Source organism: Polypterus senegalus, chromosome 5, assembly GCF_016835505.1.
Source record: "Polypterus senegalus isolate Bchr_013 chromosome 5, ASM1683550v1, whole genome shotgun sequence".
NCBI lineage: Eukaryota > Metazoa > Chordata > Cladistia > Polypteriformes > Polypteridae > Polypterus > Polypterus senegalus.
The window spans coordinates 35,498,849-35,517,915 of record NC_053158.1 but is presented as its reverse complement, the minus strand read 5'-3'; the positions used below and the strand labels follow the sequence as shown (position 1 = coordinate 35,517,915).

At 39.7% G+C, this 19,067-nt stretch overlaps 3 non-coding genes across 3 annotated transcripts; all 3 read right to left on the bottom strand.

Annotated features, from left to right (window-relative positions):
- Nucleotides 1-17,631: 17,631 nt before the first annotated feature.
- Nucleotides 17,632-17,704, bottom strand: trnaa-agc. Its single transcript has one exon. It is a non-coding gene; the product is annotated as a tRNA-Ala (tRNA).
- Nucleotides 17,705-18,289: 585 nt separating this feature from the next.
- On the bottom strand, nt 18,290-18,362 carry trnaa-agc. The gene has a single exon. It is a non-coding gene; the product is annotated as a tRNA-Ala (tRNA).
- Nucleotides 18,363-18,789: 427 nt separating this feature from the next.
- Nucleotides 18,790-19,006, bottom strand: LOC120530423. The gene has a single exon (XR_005633963.1). It is a non-coding gene; the product is annotated as a small nucleolar RNA U3 (small nucleolar RNA).
- Between the last annotated feature and the right edge of the window lie 61 nt (nt 19,007-19,067).

The window sequence follows — 19,067 nt, the reverse complement described above, 5'->3', positions numbered from 1 at the left end:
ACCTGATTTAAAGCTGGTTTCGCTCAGACACCTTTGACCGCATTGTGATGAGATTGTCCTGAGCAATGTCCACTCAGTGCTGGAACTGACCCTCAGACAGGAGGGCGTCCAAACGACCTAAAAAGATAGGGTCTATCCTAACATGACAACGACTTCAATCCAACCATCGTGTCCTGCCCGATGACCAGTCACCGAAACTATGGGTCTTAGCTTCTGCCTCCAACTCACCCTTAGCGTATGGCACATGACAACCTGACCTCCTGGGATATTGTGTTGCCCTTTCTCCTGTTTGCTTTTAGCAATTCCCCACAAGCATCTACTGGCTTGAGTCTGTTCAAACTGTTATTTGGTTGCCAACTGTGAGGATTGTTGGACATTTTTCAGAAGGAATGGATGGGGGGGTCGCAATGCAACTCACAAGGAGAGATCTGTGGACCAGGTTGTTTCCCTCCAAGAAGAGATTTCTAGATTGTCCTCTATTGCAGTGGAGCAACAGCAGCATGAACAGGAGGTGCAAAAAACATAAGAACTACAAACTTCGCAAATGCAAAAAGGGTGATCAGGTACTGTTGTTGATCCTGTTTGACCCACATAAATTTCAGGCGAAGTGGCTGGGTCCAGCATTAATGGAATAGCGTATGTCTCCCGTGAATTAGAAGGTCAAAATTCCTGGCCGATGAAAGCCCATTCAAATCTTACATGTAAATCTTTTGAAGGAGTGGCACAAACCTCACGAGGTGCTTGCACCTTCTGCCACAGTCTTTCAGACATAGGTTGCTATTGGTGTTGTTTTGACAGACACCCAGAAGGCTGAGTTGCTGTTGCTGATGGGAAGGAAATCTGATGTCTTTTTGGCTGTTCCTGGCCAGACTGAAATTGCTGAATACAAGATCGTAACTGAACCCAGCATTAAAATACAGCTGTGCCCGTATCATCTTCCAGAAGTGACAAAGAATGTGATACACAAGGAGGTGAAGTAGATGCTCGAGCTAGGTGTATTTCACAAGAGTGAAAGTGAATGGCGAAGCCCAATTGTTTTGTTTCCAAAACTGGACGGATCAGTTAAGTTCAGTATAGATTGATAAGATTTCCAAATCTGATGCATACTCCATGCCATGTTAGATCAAGTGTGACCATCTTGTCCGCTAGCACTTAAGGCAGCAACAAAGTTCATCCACCTGCTCTAAATATTGTTTCTGCCACCTCCATTTGTTCTAACTACACTGCTGAGATAGGTGAAAGTGTCCATGATTAGTAAATCCTACCCATTAATCTTCACAGGCACTGTGTTTAGGAACATTGTCTCTGTCTTTTTCCATCTTACGTTCAGCCCTATTGCCTTAGCAAAGGTGCTCAGGCTGTCTGTCTTCTCCTGCATGTGGTGGTGTGTGTTTGACAACATTGCAATATTGTATACAAAGTCTAGATCTTCAAGTGTTGCGAAGAGCGTCCACCTAATGCCTCTCGGTGTCTCACTGCTGGTCTGCCACATAATCCAGTCAATGACAAGATTGAACAGTGTAGCAGACATTACACATCCTTGCCGCACACCACTTTTCATTTCAAAATGCAAGTCATTGTAGCCCACACTGCAGTAGAAGGTGACATAGAAACTTTTAATATGCTTCACCAAATGTTGTGAAATTCCATAAACTCTCTCAAGATACGCCAGACTCTCTTTTTGAAATCAACAAAAGTGATATACAGTTGTCTCTGCCACTCTGTACACTGCTCAATGATGTTGTGGAAGCCAAAGATCTGGTCAGTACTTCTACCTTTCCAAAACTCTATTTGGTCTTTCCTCTGTGACTTATCTACTGCTTCTGATATTTGTTTGATGGTAATCTTAGCTAGAATCTTACTGGGGATGGAAAGGAGTGCAATTCTGCACCAGTTATTACAACCACTGAGTGATCCTTTTCTGGAACTTTGATTATAATTCACTATAATTTATTATAATAGCAAAGCTTATAACGCCATTAACAGACTTCACCATTAATCCTATAGCTTAACCTTCATAAAAGCAAATCATTTTAGAAGGTCGGACTAGGTAAAGAAAAGATGGTGGTTTGTGTGGTGTGAAAGCTTTCATGGAAAGTGATCTCCTGAGGAATCTTGAGATTTTATAGGGCATCCCAAAAGGCCAACAGCCAGAGCTGAGCAGACTCAATAAATGGTGCCTTCAAGGGGACTGACAGTTCAATAGCTGCTAATGTCATGGTGTCACTCCTTCCTCTAACCTACCACAGGTTGTTATAATACCATCATCCTTATACATGAATCTAGTGATGTGTGCAAGGGGCTTAAAAGGGGAGAAGGCACACTAAGGCTGGATACAAATTAATACCCACTTTTAATTTCTATCTTTTTAATTTGACAGGACATTAAAAAAGATAAAAGAAAGAAAAGAGAGTGAGAGAAAAAGATAAAGAGTAAAGAAGGTGTGTGTTTGGGCTGTTGGGGACAACTGTAAATAAAAATCACGTGTGCTTTAGTACTGGTATCATTTGTATCTGTCTGTGATCCGGGATAGAATGTTCACTATATATATATATATATATATACACAATGCATCCAGAAAGTATTCACAGTGCATCACTTTTTCCACATTTTGTAATGTTACAGCCTTATTCCAAAATGAATTTAATTCATTTTTTTCCTCAGAATTCTACACACAACACCCCATAATGACAACGTGAAAAAAGTTTACTTGAGGTTTTTGCAAATTTATTTTTTTCCAAAATGTGGAAAAAGTGATGCGCTGTGAATACTTTCCGGATGCACTGTATATATATATATCTATACTAATAAAAGGCAAAGCACTCACTCACTCACTCACTCACTCACTCACTCACTCACTCACTGACTCACTGACTCACTCACTGACTCATCACTAATTCTCCAACTTCCCGTGTGGGTGGAAGGCTGAAATTTAGCAGGCTCATTCCTTACAGCTTCCTTACAAAAGTTGGGCAGGTTTCATTTTGAAATTCTACCTATAATGGTCATAACTAGAAGCTATTTTTCTCCATTTACTGTAATGGAGTTGAGCTCGAAAGCCGTGGGGGGCGGAGTTTTGTGTGACATCATCACGCCTCCCACGTAATTACGCACTAGGTAGAAAACCAGGAAGAGCTCCAAAAAGCGCTTAAGAAAACATGCATTATATAATCAAGAAGACAGCGAAACAATTAGAAGCGAGCGATTGACATATAAAACCATATTCAGTGGCTCACGTGAACTGACGCAGTGCGCAGACAAAAAGCAACAGTTCCAAAGAGCGCTGAACAAAAACCGAAATACACTGCTATGCTCAAATAGATAAACCACACACCCTGGCGCAATAATCTAGCGCAGAGGTTCGATTCCCGAGAGGGGATGCACTGAGTATATACGCACGCATTTTTATTCATTTTACCTTCGCATCCCCTTGCTTTGAGACGTATGAAAAAATATGAGGTTAACGCAGAAAGACAGATCACCAATTGAAGCTTTATGAATAATGGATACTTTATTCGCGATCAATGATTGTTTTGGTAAAGCCATACTCAGTGTATTCATTAGATGAACAGTAAAAAAGTAAGAGCGAGGGGAGGGTAACTTATTGAGGCACACAGGCAAAACCACAATAGCACGCGGGCTCGATGTACTATAGTGTGCGTCAACTCGATCTGAATTGCGCGATCACATTCGAAAAAATATATCTTTTCAAGTTCTATTTAGTCCATATGTGTCAAACTCAAGGCCCGGCGTGTAATTAAATCCGGCCCACGAGATCATTTTATATACTGTATTATTGTTATTAATGGCCCGGGGAGATGAAGCGCTGGTAACACAATAAACTACAAATCCCATAATGCAGCGCTTCAGCTGCCTTGCCGAACACTTACCGCGTTAATCAAGTCTAGCTTATGATGTTGCAAGTTATTGCGAAGCTAGCTCACACGATGCCGAAGAGAAAAGGTGATTCTGAACATAGAGCCTTTAAAAACCGATGGGAGGCTGAGTATATGTTTACTGACATTGCCGGTAAACCCGTGTGTCTCATTTGTGGAGCTAATGTGGCTGTAATTACAGAATTTAATCTAAGACGGCACTATGAGACAAAACATCAAGATAACCTGAAAGACCTGAATGCAATGCACAAGATACAGAAAGCAGAAGAGTTAAAGAAGAATCTGACACTTCAGCAGACGTTTTATCCGTGCAAAATCACAAAGTGATTTCAAGTGAAGCTACTTTTATGGGAGACACAAATGCACCAATGCAACTTGCCCCACTTTCCCTGTTGCCAAGTAATGTTGAACCAAGTCGGCACAACGGTGTTCCCAAATACGCATTTTGCTGATAAACTGAGCGCACTGCGCACTGAGTTCGCACGGCGCTTTGGTGACTTTGAAGAATAAAAAAAGAATTTTGAGTTTTTTCACAACCCATTTGCCGTCGATGTGGAAACTGCACCTGTACAGATTCAGATGGAGGTGATTGAGCTGCAGTGTAATGGCACACTGAAGGCAAAGTACGATACTTCAGGGCCCGCACAGTTTATTCACTCCATTCCCGCAGAAATGCTCCAGCTACGTCTACATGCGGCTCGAACCTTGTGCATGTTTGGTAGCACATATCTGTGTGAGAAGCTCTTCTCAGTGATAAAGACTAACAAAACAGCACACAGGAGTCGCCTCACTGATGAGCACCTGCAGTCCATCCTGAGAATCTCCACAACACAGAACCTCACACCAAACATAAACGAACTTATTGCCAAAAAAAGATGACAGGCGCCCAGCTCTGATAAAATGACATCAGAGCAAAGACAACTGAATGATTTGATTTGTTATTGCTGAAAAGAACACATTTTATTTATATTTCCAGGGTTTGTTATGCACCATGTTCATATTTGAATTTGTATAATTTTGACAAGATATATTTTTATAGAGAGCAAAATCTTTTGGGATATTTAAAATTTAAGTTTATTTTTTATATAAAATTACATAAGAGTAAAGAAATTTGAATGTTTGTTCTTTTAACGTTTACTTTATTTCTAACTTGTATAATTTAGACAGGATATATTTTTATGGAGAGCAAAATATTATAAGTTATTTAAGGTTTGAGTTGATTTATTCCGGAATAATATTCTGTCGACTAAATAAAAATTCCTTCTATTTAAAATTTAAATAGAACTTGAACAGAAACGATAGTTCATAATATCCACGCAGACTTGCACGTGAGAGCGGGAGTCATCCGTTTTAACAAACAGCGTATTGCACTGATACGAAATAGCCTGCCCATTTAATTATTTAGGAATGGATAAATAAATTAAGATTTTGTACAAATAATGTGTTTCATTTTTCTTCCTTCATGGATTCTGGCACCCCCAGCAACAGTTGCTCGCAACCCAAAGACTGTATATATGTGTACAGTATATATATATATATATATATATATATATATATATATATATATATTGTTTATATATATGTTTATATGTGTGTGTGTGTATATGTATGTGTGTATATGTAGATATGTATATCTATATGTATATATATGTGTATATGTATATACTGTATGTATGTATGTATGTTCCAGCATCACTTCTGAATGGCTGGAACGATTTGCATGAAACTTGGTACACATGTTTCTCATTGCTCGACTAAAAATACTGTAGGGCGAAATCAACCCCAACCCTTCCCCTTCTGGGTACGGTGGGGAGGTGATCTTTCAGTCTTGTATGTATCTTATCATCCAGTTGACACTTGGAACGACCACAAGAGGGTGAAATGGTGGTGACTGCCTGTTGCTTTTGAAATTAAACAGAGTTAGCCGGTTCCGAGCGTCAACTGGATGATAAGATACATACAAGACTGCAAGAGAAGCACATTAGTGAATCTTCATTGTTTGTTAATTAATTTTTATTTTTAAAGTTGTGTTTTTTTTATTATATTTTTCCCAAACAATTAAAAAGGAAAAAAAAAACCTTTATTTCCCTCCCGGGGTATTTCACCTATGCTAGGTAGTATATACAGTACAGGCCAAAAGTTTGGACACACCTCCTCATTCAGATAGATAGATAGATAGATAGATAGATAGATAGATAGATAGATAGATAGATAGATAGATAGATAGATAGATAGATAGATAGATAGATAGATAGATAGATAGATAGATAGATAGATAGATAGATAGATAGATAGATAGATAGATAGATAGATAGATACTTTATTAATCCCAAAGGGAAATTCACATAATCCAGCAGCAGTATACTGATACAAAGAAACAATATTAAATTAAATAGTAATAAAATGAAAAAATGAAAAAAATTAAAATAAAATTAATGATAGCATTTACTCCCCCGGGTGGAATTGAAGAGTCGCATAGTGTGGGGGAGGAACGATCTCTTTAGTCTGTCACTGAAGCTACTCCTCTGTCTGGAGAGAAACTCAATGTGTTTTCTTTATTTTCATGACCATTTACAGCACTCTATCACTCTCCTTCTTGGTCAAATAGCCCTTACACAGCCTGGAGGTGTGTTTGGGGTCATTGTCCTGTTGAAAAATAAATGATCGTCCAACTAACCTGACTTCTGCACAACACAACTGCTGGTCCCAACCCCATTGATAAAGCAAGAAATTCCACTAAATAACCCTGATAAGGCACACCTGTGAAGTGAAAACCATTTCAGGTGACTACCTGTTGAAGCTCATCGAGAGAATGCCAAGAGTGTGCAAAGCAGTAATCAGAGCAAAGGGTGGCTATTTTGAAGAAACTAGAATATAAAACATGTTTTCAGTTATTTCACCTTTTTTTGTTAAGTACATAACTCCACATGTGTTCATTCATAGTTTTGATGCCTTCAGTGAGAATCTACCAATGTAAATGAATGAGGAGGTGTGTCCAAACTTTTGGTCTGTACTGTATATATATATATACATATATATCTCCATTATAATAAAAAAAATCTTGGGATGAGATGTGACTTTTTGAAAAGACTTTTTGGAATGAAGTCCCGCGAGATGGAGACTTTTAACATGTGATTCTTTCAAGTCACACCATACTTACAACCATTTTCAAACAAGACCACAGTCATCTAACCTCTCAGTTGTGTGAATGCTTTTGGCAGACGCACTTCCTGCGCTCTCAGCTCTTATAAATTTTATCAGGACAATAACTGTATACGTTCTAGATGACACGTCAATAACTAAGTGAAGAAGAAAGAGCAACACGTCGAAAAGAGACCCAAAAGCGTTGGACAGAATGAATGCAAAGAATACAAATAATAATCTATGTGCAAATTATGAAAATAAATAAAGTAATTATCAGCCCGGACCAAGTGGAATTGAAAACCTCGCAGGTACAATAAAAGACAATGAGTTAAAGACAAAGTAGAACTTCATAAAGATATTGCAAAACGTTGGTGCAATACACATGCAGAGCAGGTTAGAGGTAATGAAAGCAGTGGAATTCAAAAGGCCCAAAAAAAATGGCTCAATACACATACAGAGCAAGTTAAAGATTATAAGATTATAGAAAGTAGTAAAATTCAAAAGTATCAAAAAAAAAAGATAGTACAGAATGCATTAGCGCTAACAAATGCAACTTATTACTCGGTGAAATAAGGGAAAGTAATAATCATCCCGGACCAGGTGGAATTGAAAACCTAGCAGGTCCATGCAGGGTCAGAAATAAAAGACAAAGTAGAAAATTGTAAAGAGGTTCAAAAACGTTGGCACGAAACACATGCAGAGCAGGTTAGAGATTATGAAAGCAATGGAATTCGAAAAGCTTAAAAACAATGTTGGCGCGATACACATGAAGAGTAAGTTACAGATTATAAGAGAGTGGTAGAATTCGAAAGTATCAAAAAACTGATAGTAAAGATCGCATTAGTGCTAACAAATGGAAATTATTACTTGGTGAAATAACACAACAGCAAAAAGAGATCAAATATATGAACATAGGTGATATGTTAGAAGTTGTGGCAGTCAGCTGGGGGCTGTGCCCAGTTGCGACGCCTGGACAGACCAGGAGAAGGACTGTGCCTCTCCGAGCCACGAGAGGGCAGCTGCCCTGGTTTGTTTTTGTGGGCCACAGGAATTGAGCATGGAAGCTCAACCCTATAGGGGCCCGTGGCCACCACCAGGGGGCACCCGGACAAGTAAGGAGCCCTGAAGAAATACCAGGGACACCCGGAGTGCTTCCAGGTGCTCATGCGGCACTTCCACCACACCAGGAAGTGCCGCAGGAAGCTTATCAGGAATCACCTGGAGCACATCCGAGTGGGAATAAAAGTGGCCGCCTCCCTCCAGTCGGCCGGAGTCAGGAGGAAGAGGACAAAGCTCAGGAAGGAAGACGGAGGCAGCAAAGGACCATTGGAAGGCCTGGGAAGGAAGGGTGATTGGTGCAGGGGCACTGTGTGTTGTGCGGGACTTTGGACTTGTAAACAGTGTAAATAAAAGTGTGTGTTGGACTTATTGGTGTCTGCCTGTCTGTGTCCTGGCTGAACTTCCACAAAGTATGTAGAAATTGTAAGGCTTTAACGTTTAAGTCGGAGACTTGTAGATCGACTAATTTGTGTTGCCCTCAGGGAAAATTAGTCTTTCTTCCCAATTAAGAGGCCTATCCATGAAAATTAATAGATTTGTTGTTTGGTGAAAGTGAAACCCATATACATGAATGACAGAGATGCGAAGTTGCTGGTGCATAGCACAGGCCAAGGGGTTGGCGAGCGAAGCGGGTATATGTGTATGCATATATATATATATATACTAGCAAAATACCCGCGCTTCGCAGCGGAGTAGTAGTGTGATAAAGAAGTAATGAAAAAGAAAAGGAAACATTTTAATAATAACGTAACATGATTGACAATGTAATTGTTTTGTCATTGTTGTGAGTGATGAGTGTTGCTGTCATATACAGTATATATATATATATATATATATATATATATATATATATATATATATATATATATACACACACACACACACACATATATATACATATACACATATACATATACACACATATATATGTGTGTGTATATATATATATATATATACTAGCAAAATACCCAAGCTTCACAGCGGAGAAGTAGTGTGTTAAAGAAGTTATGAAAAACAAAAGGAAACATTTTAATAATAACGTAACATGATTGACAATGTAATTGTGTTGTCATTGTCATGAGTGTTGCTGGCATATATATATATATATATATATATATATATAGTTCCAAAGTGATCAAAACTCTCATTTATATCCTGCGTCCTCTCATTAAAGTTGTATCCCGCATTACCCATGGGCATGACAAACGCCAGCGACAGCCTGTCTATGAACTTAATTTAAACTTTAGGTTTACACCTTGCTTTGTTTCCGAAGTAGCAGCACTCATGAATATGGTTGTATATGTCACTCGCTCGCTTCTTATTGTTTCGCTGCCTTCTCAACTATATAATGCATGTTTTCTTCAGCGCTTTTTTGAGCTCTTCCTGGTTTTCTACGCACTGCGTTGACAGTCAGTTCACTTGATTACGTGGGAGGCGTGATGATGTCACACGAAACTCCGCCCCCACGGCTTTCGAGCTCAACTCCATTACAGTAAATGGAGAAAATAGCTTCCAGTTATGACCATTACGTGTAGAATTTCGAAATGAAACCTGCCCAACTTTTGTAAGGAAGCTGTAAGGAATGAGCCTGTCAAATTTCAGCCTTCTACCCACACGGGAACTTGGAGAATTAGTGATGAGTGAGTGAGTGAGTGAGTGAGTGAGTGAGTGAGTCAGTCAGTCAGTCAGTCAGTCAGTCAGTCAGGGCTTTGCCTTTTATTAGTATAGATATGTATGTGTGTGTATATATATATATATATATATATATATATATATATATATATATATATATATATATATATACTCACCTAAAGGATTATTAGGAACACCATACTAATACAGTGTTTGACCCCCTTTCGCCTTCAGAACTGCCTAAATTCTACATGGCATTGATTCAACAAGGTGCTGAAAGCATTCTTTAGAAATGTTGGCCCATATTGATAGGATAGCATCTTGCAGTTGATGGAGATTTGTGGGATGCACATCCAGGGCACAAGCTCCGTTCCACCACATCCCAAAGATGCTCTATTGGGTTGAGATCTGGTGACTGTGGGGGGCATTTTAGTACAGTGAACTCATTGTCATGTTCAAGAAACCAATTTGAAATGATTCGAGCTTTGTTACATGGTGCATTATCCTGCTGGAAGTAGCCATCAGAGGATGGGTACATGGTGGTCATGAAGGGATGGACATGGTCAGAAACAATGCTCAGGTAGCCCGTGACATTTAAACGATGCCCAATTGGCACTAAGGGGCCTAAAGTGTGCCAAGAAAACATCCCCCACACCATTACACCACCACCACCAGCCTGCACAAATTCTGACTCTACCATTTGGATGTCTCGACAGAAATTGAGACTCATCAGACCAGGCAACATTTTTCCAGTCTTCAACTGTCCAATTTTGGTGAGCTTGTGCAAATTGTAGCCTCTTTTTCCTATTTCTAGTGGAGATGAGTGGTACCCGGTGGGGTCTTCTGCTGTTGTAGCCCATCCGCCTCGAGGTTGTGCGTGTTGTAGCTTCACAAATGCTTTGCTGCAAACCTCAGTTGTAACGAGTGGTTATTTCAGTCAAAGTTGCTCTTCTATCAGCTTCAGCTTGAATCAGTCGGCCCATTCTCCTCTGACCTCTAGCATCAACAAGGCATTTTCGCCCACAGGACTGCCGCATACTGGATGTTTTTCCCTTTTCACACCATTCTTTGTAAACCCTAGAAATGGTTGTGCGTGAAAATCCCAGTAACTGAGCAGATTGTGAAATACTCAGACCGGCCCGTCTGGCACCAACAACCATGCCACGCTCAAAATTGTTTAAATCACCTTTCTTTCCCATTCTGACATTCAGTTTGGAGTTCAGGAGATTGTCTTGACCAGGACCACACCACTAAATGCATTGAAGCAACTGCCATGTGATTGGTTGATTAGATAATTGCATTAATGAGAAATTGAACAGGTGTTCCTAATAATCCTTTAGGTGAGTGTATATAAAAAAATAGTTTTACTGTCAAATAATGCAAAGAGTATGCGACACGTGTTTCTCTCTAATTCTGGGCTCATCAGGCGTACACTCTCACTGCACCCCCTCTTGCGTTGTGCCACGGTGAGTGGTTCGTTTATTTGACAGAATATAGATCGGTGTATATATATACTAGCAAAATACCTGCGCTTTGCAGCGGCGAAGTACTGCCTTAAAATTTTTATTAAGAAGAAAAGTAAACCTTTTAAACTGAGGGAAAATATACCAATAATTATTTGTTAAGGATATCTTTGTATACCATGTTGTCAGTTCGGCCCTCCGGTTTTAATATGACCAAGCTGTGCACTGAGCTTACTCTTGAGCATGCAATGTACAGTTGGCCATGTGAAAAGCAATCTTGCCTCAAATCAATGCAAAACCTTTTGTAGGGTCTGTCCCTGAGACTTATTGTCATTGTGAAGCAGAGCCTTATTGGAAATTGGAGGCGTTTGAATTGAAATGGGAGATCAGAGGGTATAACGGGGATGCGAGGAATAAAAACTCTCTCCCCTGAGCCACTGCCAGTAAAAATAGTTGCCTCAATTAGGTTCTTCTTCTTCAGAAAGACATCTTCTCAGCTTTGTCAGTAGAACAGACTCGACTGCACTTTCTGTCAAAACCAGTCCCCATCACTTTCTATTGGAGCAAGTAAGCCCTCATTGAGACACGGAGGTGCGCTCTCACTGACATTTGCAATTTTACAGTACTTTACTTGGTTGCAGTGACTTTGAGTTGTCAAAGAGAAAACTCTCTCCACTATGAATAAAAGTTATTGAAAGTGGGGAGCTACCGACAACCGTAATAAGCCAACTGAAACAAGATGGCGTGATAAGGAAAGTGACTGTTACTGTTACAGCGTGTAAGCCGGGTTGTCTAACTCTGGGCCTGGAGAGCCGTAGTGGCTGTAGGTTTTCATTCAAACCCTTTTCCTAATCAGTGACCAGTTTTCATTGCTTATTAACTTATTTTGCCTTCATTGTAATATCCCTGTTTTTAAGGATTAAGTCCTCTGAATTGATTCTTTTTTTTATTAAATGACAGTCAAACAGAAATGAGACATGAAATGAGCCAACAGATGACAAGCTAAATTGGGGCTTCAAACTCCCACCAATTTCACCCCAACAAATTTCTTAATGAGAGGCCAATTCTTGTTATTAATTAAACTTGTTACATAATTCCATGGCTTGTTGCTCCTCTCCTTCTGCCGCAGCACACATTTCCAAAACTGTTGAATTTCTGTTTTTTCTAAGAACATTGTCAAAATGTTATGGTGACCTGAGCAGATCAGCCTTACTGAGACCTTTACCTTTCTTTATTTTCAGATATTGTATGATCGGCACAGGTTTGCTGGTCATTTGGCAGCTTGTTTTGTTTCTCATTGTTTGGCTGCTAATTAAGAAAAAAGAAACAACTAAGGGGCCTGAGTGAAGTTAATTAAAACTAAGGCAAAAGAAGATAAATAGCAAAAAAATGTGGTCTCATCCGCTACAGAAAATGGACGTCTGAGGCGGAAATCTGTTAGCAGCTGTGTTATTTTTTTTTCTATTTTTTTTTTTTAATAATTCTGAGGTATCCTGTATTTACTCAACCCCGGGGGTTTAATTACAGTATACAAGCATACATATATAAGCATGACTGGCAGAAAAAAGACAGAAAGAAACAGGAAAGACAGCTAAAGCTTCATCTAAATCTAAACAGACATTAAGTTCAAGCTCAAGGAACGGCCTGCCAGAGACTGCCCTGGAACAGATAGGCGAAAGCACAGATTTCCCGGGACACCCGAGAGTGAAAGTAGGAGAAAATGTGCAAGTGATTCAGGCCGGGATAACTTGCTGATTCCAGAAGGCTAAGTGAAACTGAAAATGGCCGTACCTTCCGCGTTGTCGTCTACCCCTCGCGAGCCAATAACATCAGCTGTACCTGGGCTTGCTACTTCACCCATGGAGTTCGGGGAAGACCAAAATGATCTGTCTGAGCTGAAGGCAATGATCACCTCAGTGGCCACAGCTCAAGAATAATATAAAGAAGGATATAAATAATATAAGGAAAATGGACATAAATGATATAAGGAAAGAAATAAAGGACATACACAAGACAAACGAGAAGCTGCTTCACAATATTAAACACCAGGAAACACGTTTAATCCTCGCTTTGAGGCAGCCTTTAAAGGTATGCTAAAAACACTTGAGAAAAAAATACAAGAAAATGCATCTAAACTTGAGAATAAAATTAGAGCACTTGGCACTCAGTTTGAAGTTGTTAAGCAAACGTTCACAACTCGTATTGAAATAGTGGAACAACTGGCATCTACTGCTGACAAAAAAGCAATGGCTGCAAATTCCGAATGCAAATTGCTTGGAGACAAACTAGCTGCACTGGAAGATGGGTGCAGAAGGAATAATATCAGCATCGAAGGACTCCCAGAAAATCGTGAAACTCCAAACAAAGTGGAATTCATAGCTGAACTATTCTCTAATATAACTGGAGAGGACTTCAAATCAGACACCGAGATAGCAGCAGCTCACCATATACATGAATCTAATACCTCAAAGTCTAGGACTTTCATTGTGCACTTTGAAAAATGACAGTTAAAACTATATACAATGTTACTTCTCAGACAGAAACAAGAGATTATATCCCACCTACTTCTAATTCGGAAACAATATTGATCAGTCTTGAGAACTCAGATAACATTTATGCAGTGATATAAAACCATTTTACAGTCCATCCCTTTCAAAGATCACAGAGTACATTGGTAAAAGGATCTCTCACTCAACATTTCAAAACAGGAATGGAAGGCAGCACTGCACAGAATTCACTCGAGCTCCATATGCGCAAAGCATACAATCATTCAACTGAAAATCATCTATCGACCACATCTGTCTCATTTAAAATTTTCCAAAATGTTTCCAGGGTAAGATCCAACCTGCGAGCGTTGCAATTAAGTTCCAGCCTCATTGGATCATGTGTTTTGGGGGTGCACCAAATTAACATAATTTTGGACCAAACCTTTTAAATGCCTCTCAGATAGCCTTGATGTCACAATCCCTCCTAATCCACTAACAGCTGTGTTTGGTGGACTTCCAGATGGGCTTAAAGTGGAGAACTGTGGTTTACTACACTACTGGTACATAGACTTATCTTGGTCAACTGGAAGAATCCTAACTCACCTCTTTTAAGCCAGTGGATAATCGATGTTATATACTACCTGAAATTGGAAAAAATTAAATACTCACCTAGAGGATCTATGCAAAACGTTTTTTAAAACCTGGTAGGATCTAATCAATAACATTTTAGAATAACTGAGGAAGCGTTTTTTTCTACTAATAAAATTTCACTATGTTGGCCTAGCTTTCTTTCCCATGGGTGGAGGTTGACTTGATTTGAAGCTAGTCTTGTAAAATTTGACTTGCTTGTATGGAATGTTGTTTGATTTTAATAAATTCATAAAATGCTAATAAAAAAGAAGAAAAAAAAGAAGTTAAATAGAAGCAAAAACTGGTCACTAATTATGAAGATGATTAGAATGAAAACCTGCGGCCACTATGGCCCACCAGGACCGGAGTTTGTCACCTCCGGCATAAGCAGACATTACAGCTATCCGCCGCTTCATAGTATAATGCAAAGTAATATGGCCAGCACGGAAATATTCATTATACCTTTTTTTGTAAAATAAATAGCAATAATTAACTTTAGCTCATAATTTATTTCCCTATGGTTTAGCGAACAGTAGATTACCAAGCTTTAACAGTGCATGTTGCTTATTGTTGCTTTTTCTGTGTTTGTTACTAGAAAGGAGGCACACACGTGTGCTTGGAAGCCATCAGTCTTGTCCTAACAGGGGTAAAAGTTTACTAGGGCCAAGCAAGGGGACAATGGCAATGGCCTGAACCACTGTGGCCAGCCCCTCTGTGCAAGTCATAGTAGCAAATTGCAGCATCTAAATTTACATTGTTCAGGCCCCTTCGCTTTTAATACATTTTGTTATGTTGCAGCCTTATGCTAAAATTATTAAAATTCACTTTTTCTGTCATCAAACCTTTAATAACCCAGAATGACAAAGAGAAAACAGGATTTTAGAGATGTTTGCAATTTTATGAAAATAATAAACTGATAAAGTGTCTACTACTATTAGTGTCTTGTTTACTATTTTATATATAAAATTAAAGTTTATTTACACATTACAAAATAAAAAGCAACTTCTTCTTGTTCAGCTCTCACACCAATGGCATTTTTACTCACAAATAATTTTTCACTGCTGTTATAACATATCCTGTTCCATTACAGAGTATAACAAAAACATTTTTGTTGAAAAACACATATATTTACCTTTTATAACTTATTCATTCTTTTTCTAAAATATTGGACCAACATCCATTTTACATACACTTCCCAGTAAATTGGTCTATTCCTTAATCCCTAATATCCAAACACCCGTGCCTCTCTGCTTAGCAGCTGCAAATCGTTCCATCCCCTTACATATCTCCCTTCACTTTCCCTTCCAGGTGCTTTTCCAAACTCTTTTGTACCCACAATAACATCTCTCCTCACATTTCACTTTATCAGAATACACCTTGGATTCCGTAACCTTCTCTTTGCCAGACTAATAAACATTCATATCAAAAGGGCTTCCTTTGAGCTCCAACCATTTCCAGGTAGACCCTTATGTCCTGAATTGGAATCATAAAAGAAATAACTGAAACTTCTTCTTTTTCCAATAATCCTTCCACATTCACCCACACTCCTTCTGCCTTGTATTTTCCAAAATACATCATAATGCAATTATTCTGGTTTAATTTGCAACCTGCTGCCTCCTGCAAAAGCTCAAAAATATTAAACATTTTAGCAAAATCTATATCATCCGTAATAAACAGGGACATAGATTAATTTAGCCTCACACCTCATCTCCCAGGAAAGACTGGGCTCTTAATGTCCTCGCTTTTCCTAATACCCTCTGCCACTGGTTCTATATACTGTACATTATATATAACAAAGGGGAGAGCTGGCAGCCTTAGCATACTCCTCACCCTTGTGCTACCCATCTACTGACATGCCTGTTTAAACATATCTTACTACAAGTACCCTTATACTTTAATTCTTTATTGCTGCATTAGGTCCCAGCATGGAGTGTAAGGTTTCCTATGTGGTTCATCACCTGAAACAGTGAAAGAAACCCTGGTCTACACACCTTTTCCTGTTTGAGATTCTTCATCTAACTTTACAAGGACTTTTTTTTTTAAATATCCTCGGTTCTTGTTATATTCTCAAAAAATAACGATCAGTCTTTAAAGACATGGTCAAGTGCATCGTGTAAATTGCACTGAATTAGCCTTTTACATTCTTCTACTAAGTCACACATTCCGCCCTATCTTCTGTATTTAAATACTAAGTTGGAAAAAAATTGAGAACCACTGCACAAAAACGAAAAGGTGCCAGATTAAGAATGTCTGACCGTAAGCAGTCGATCTAAGACAAGAGCTAAGCAGACGTCAAGCGCCGTTTACTCTGCAACCGCTGTTGCGCCCTGGGGTGACGCCGTCCTCGTGTGGCGACTGACTAGTGACGACTCGTTCATTTTGAACGAATCATTAGTGTGACCCGGGAAGAACGAGTCGTCTCGTGGGAGTGATTCGTTCAGTCGCGCATGCGTATTTGCGCAACTTCCTATAGTTTCTGTACTGTATTGGAATTGATTCACTTGTTTCGAGTCTTCGGGTTTTTCGAGTCGTTCGTTCATCACGTGACATCCCCATACGCTTAACCCACTCAGTCTGAGCAGGAAACAGAATTGATTAGTTCATCTCTCGAGTCTTCGGGTTCGAGTCGTTCGTTCATCACGTGACAGCCCCATAAGCTTAACCTAGTATGCAGTCTGAGCAGGAAACAGAATTGAACGAAACGAGTCGAAAAATGATTCGTTCATTTTGCTGAACGAGACTCAAAGGTCCGAGTCGGTAAAATGATCCAAACTTCCCATCACTAACTGACCTCTTAGGCACTGCGGCCTGCAACTACACTCTGTTGGGGACTCCGGTTGATCAGGTGCAGCCAATCAGCTGTTCCCGTAGCCCCGCCCCTCGTAAGCAGCAGGTTTGAGGCCTTCTCTCCAAGTAAGTATCCTTGCATACGGTAACATTTACTTGACACTGTGGAGTGGTGGACGCAATCCGTGTGGTTGTCTGTCAGTACCGCAGCTTAAAATGTCAGTTTTTTCCAACAGCGCCCGCTGTTACAATATTTCTCCGTTTGGAGAGAATTCCAGTTTAGTAACATCTTTATTATATGAAAATATTGTGTCGCGTATTAGAAGATTAACAGCTTGTGTATTCACTCGATCATTGTAAATGAGTTGTTTGAATCATTTTGGGTAAAGAGAGGCTGAGGACTGTGTGCTTAAAGTAAAATGAAATTTCCAGGTAATGGCAGGAGGCCGTAAGTAAAACATTGGCAGGCGTATCCTAAATATGCACCTTGTTGATTGTGCGACAATTGAAGAATCGCGAGAAGAAAAAGGGGCGTGGAGAATGCGGGCATCGATCCCGCTACCTCTCGCATGCTAAGCGAGCGCTCTACCATTTGAGCTAATTCCCCAATACACATAAACGTGAAGCCAAAGGAGAAACTCCAAACACGTAAGGAAACACCAAGTACATTATTTTTATAACAAAATAGGAAACTACGACTTTATTTGTCATCGACCTTCGATAGCTCAGTTGGTAGAGCGGAGGACTGTAGTGGAACAGCTTAGATATCCTTAGGTCGCTGGCTCGAAGGAAGGCAATGTTTTATTGGTTTATATAATCCATTATGCCTTTGTGTGGGTAAATGTTATACACGTTTATTATACTGTATATGTATACGTTTCACACGCAAGGCTGGTCAGTGAGCAAATAATCGCCGCGCAAATCCGCCATTTTTCCCTTACAGATAGGAATACCTTGGCCTGCGAGGGGTCATTTTTGATGAAAAGAATACTTACATAAAGATCCGTGAACCGCGATCGACGGTTAAATCGCTGCCGAGTCAACCTCATTTGTTTGTACCCAGCAGTACAGTATTGTGACTGCCAAGTATTTCCAGTGATAAAATGAGGGCACACACTGTTCCGCAACAGCCCGGTTTTGACTCCGCTACTCACTCTTTGTGGAGAAAGCAAAGTGACAATAGGAAGGCGGCTGGAGAATGCGGGCATCGATCCCGCTACCTCTCGCATGCTAAGCGAGCGCTCTACCATTTGAGCTAATTCCCCTCCGTAAAACCATACTTTGTTCCTTGAAACACTTTTCTTTTGCTGAATTCCACACCAGAGTCGAATACTGTAAAGTCAGATATTTAAACCAGAATGGTCCGAATATACAGCATTAATAAAAAGAAAATTTAACTTGCAGAATCACACAGACCTCCACTGACCTCGAGAAAACTGTACGATCTCGTTTGACCATTTGAGCTAATTCCCCTCCTTGAGCTTACTATATTACAGTATTGCTTTACAAGGTGCGTTATTTCGTGTTGCTCGTCGTCTGTTTCGTGTTTATTCCCTTATAGCTATAATCCGACTACTTAATAATGTCATATTCGTTCCTCGAAACACTTCGCTTCCCAGCAATTCTACTCTCAAAAAACACTGAGAAAAATACGATATCTGTTTAAGTCTGTTTTAACAAATAGTAAAAAGAACCACTCAGTATGTGTTTTCTTCCTCCTACTGCTCCAAAAAAGCAGTGGAACGGTCATCAATGACAGCAAACAGCTCTAATGAAAGAGCATTCACCATCCGATTCGCGCTCAGAAGAAAACACTACCACTCCTCATCGTGGTTGGCTAGACCGAACACTTCAGAAACACATTTCGCTAGTAACAAACTATAGAAATGATCCCTAAAAGTATAGTCTTAATCAGCTACTCCGCCATAGAATGGACCCACTACTCTGCCGTTTTCTCTAGATTGTGGTAC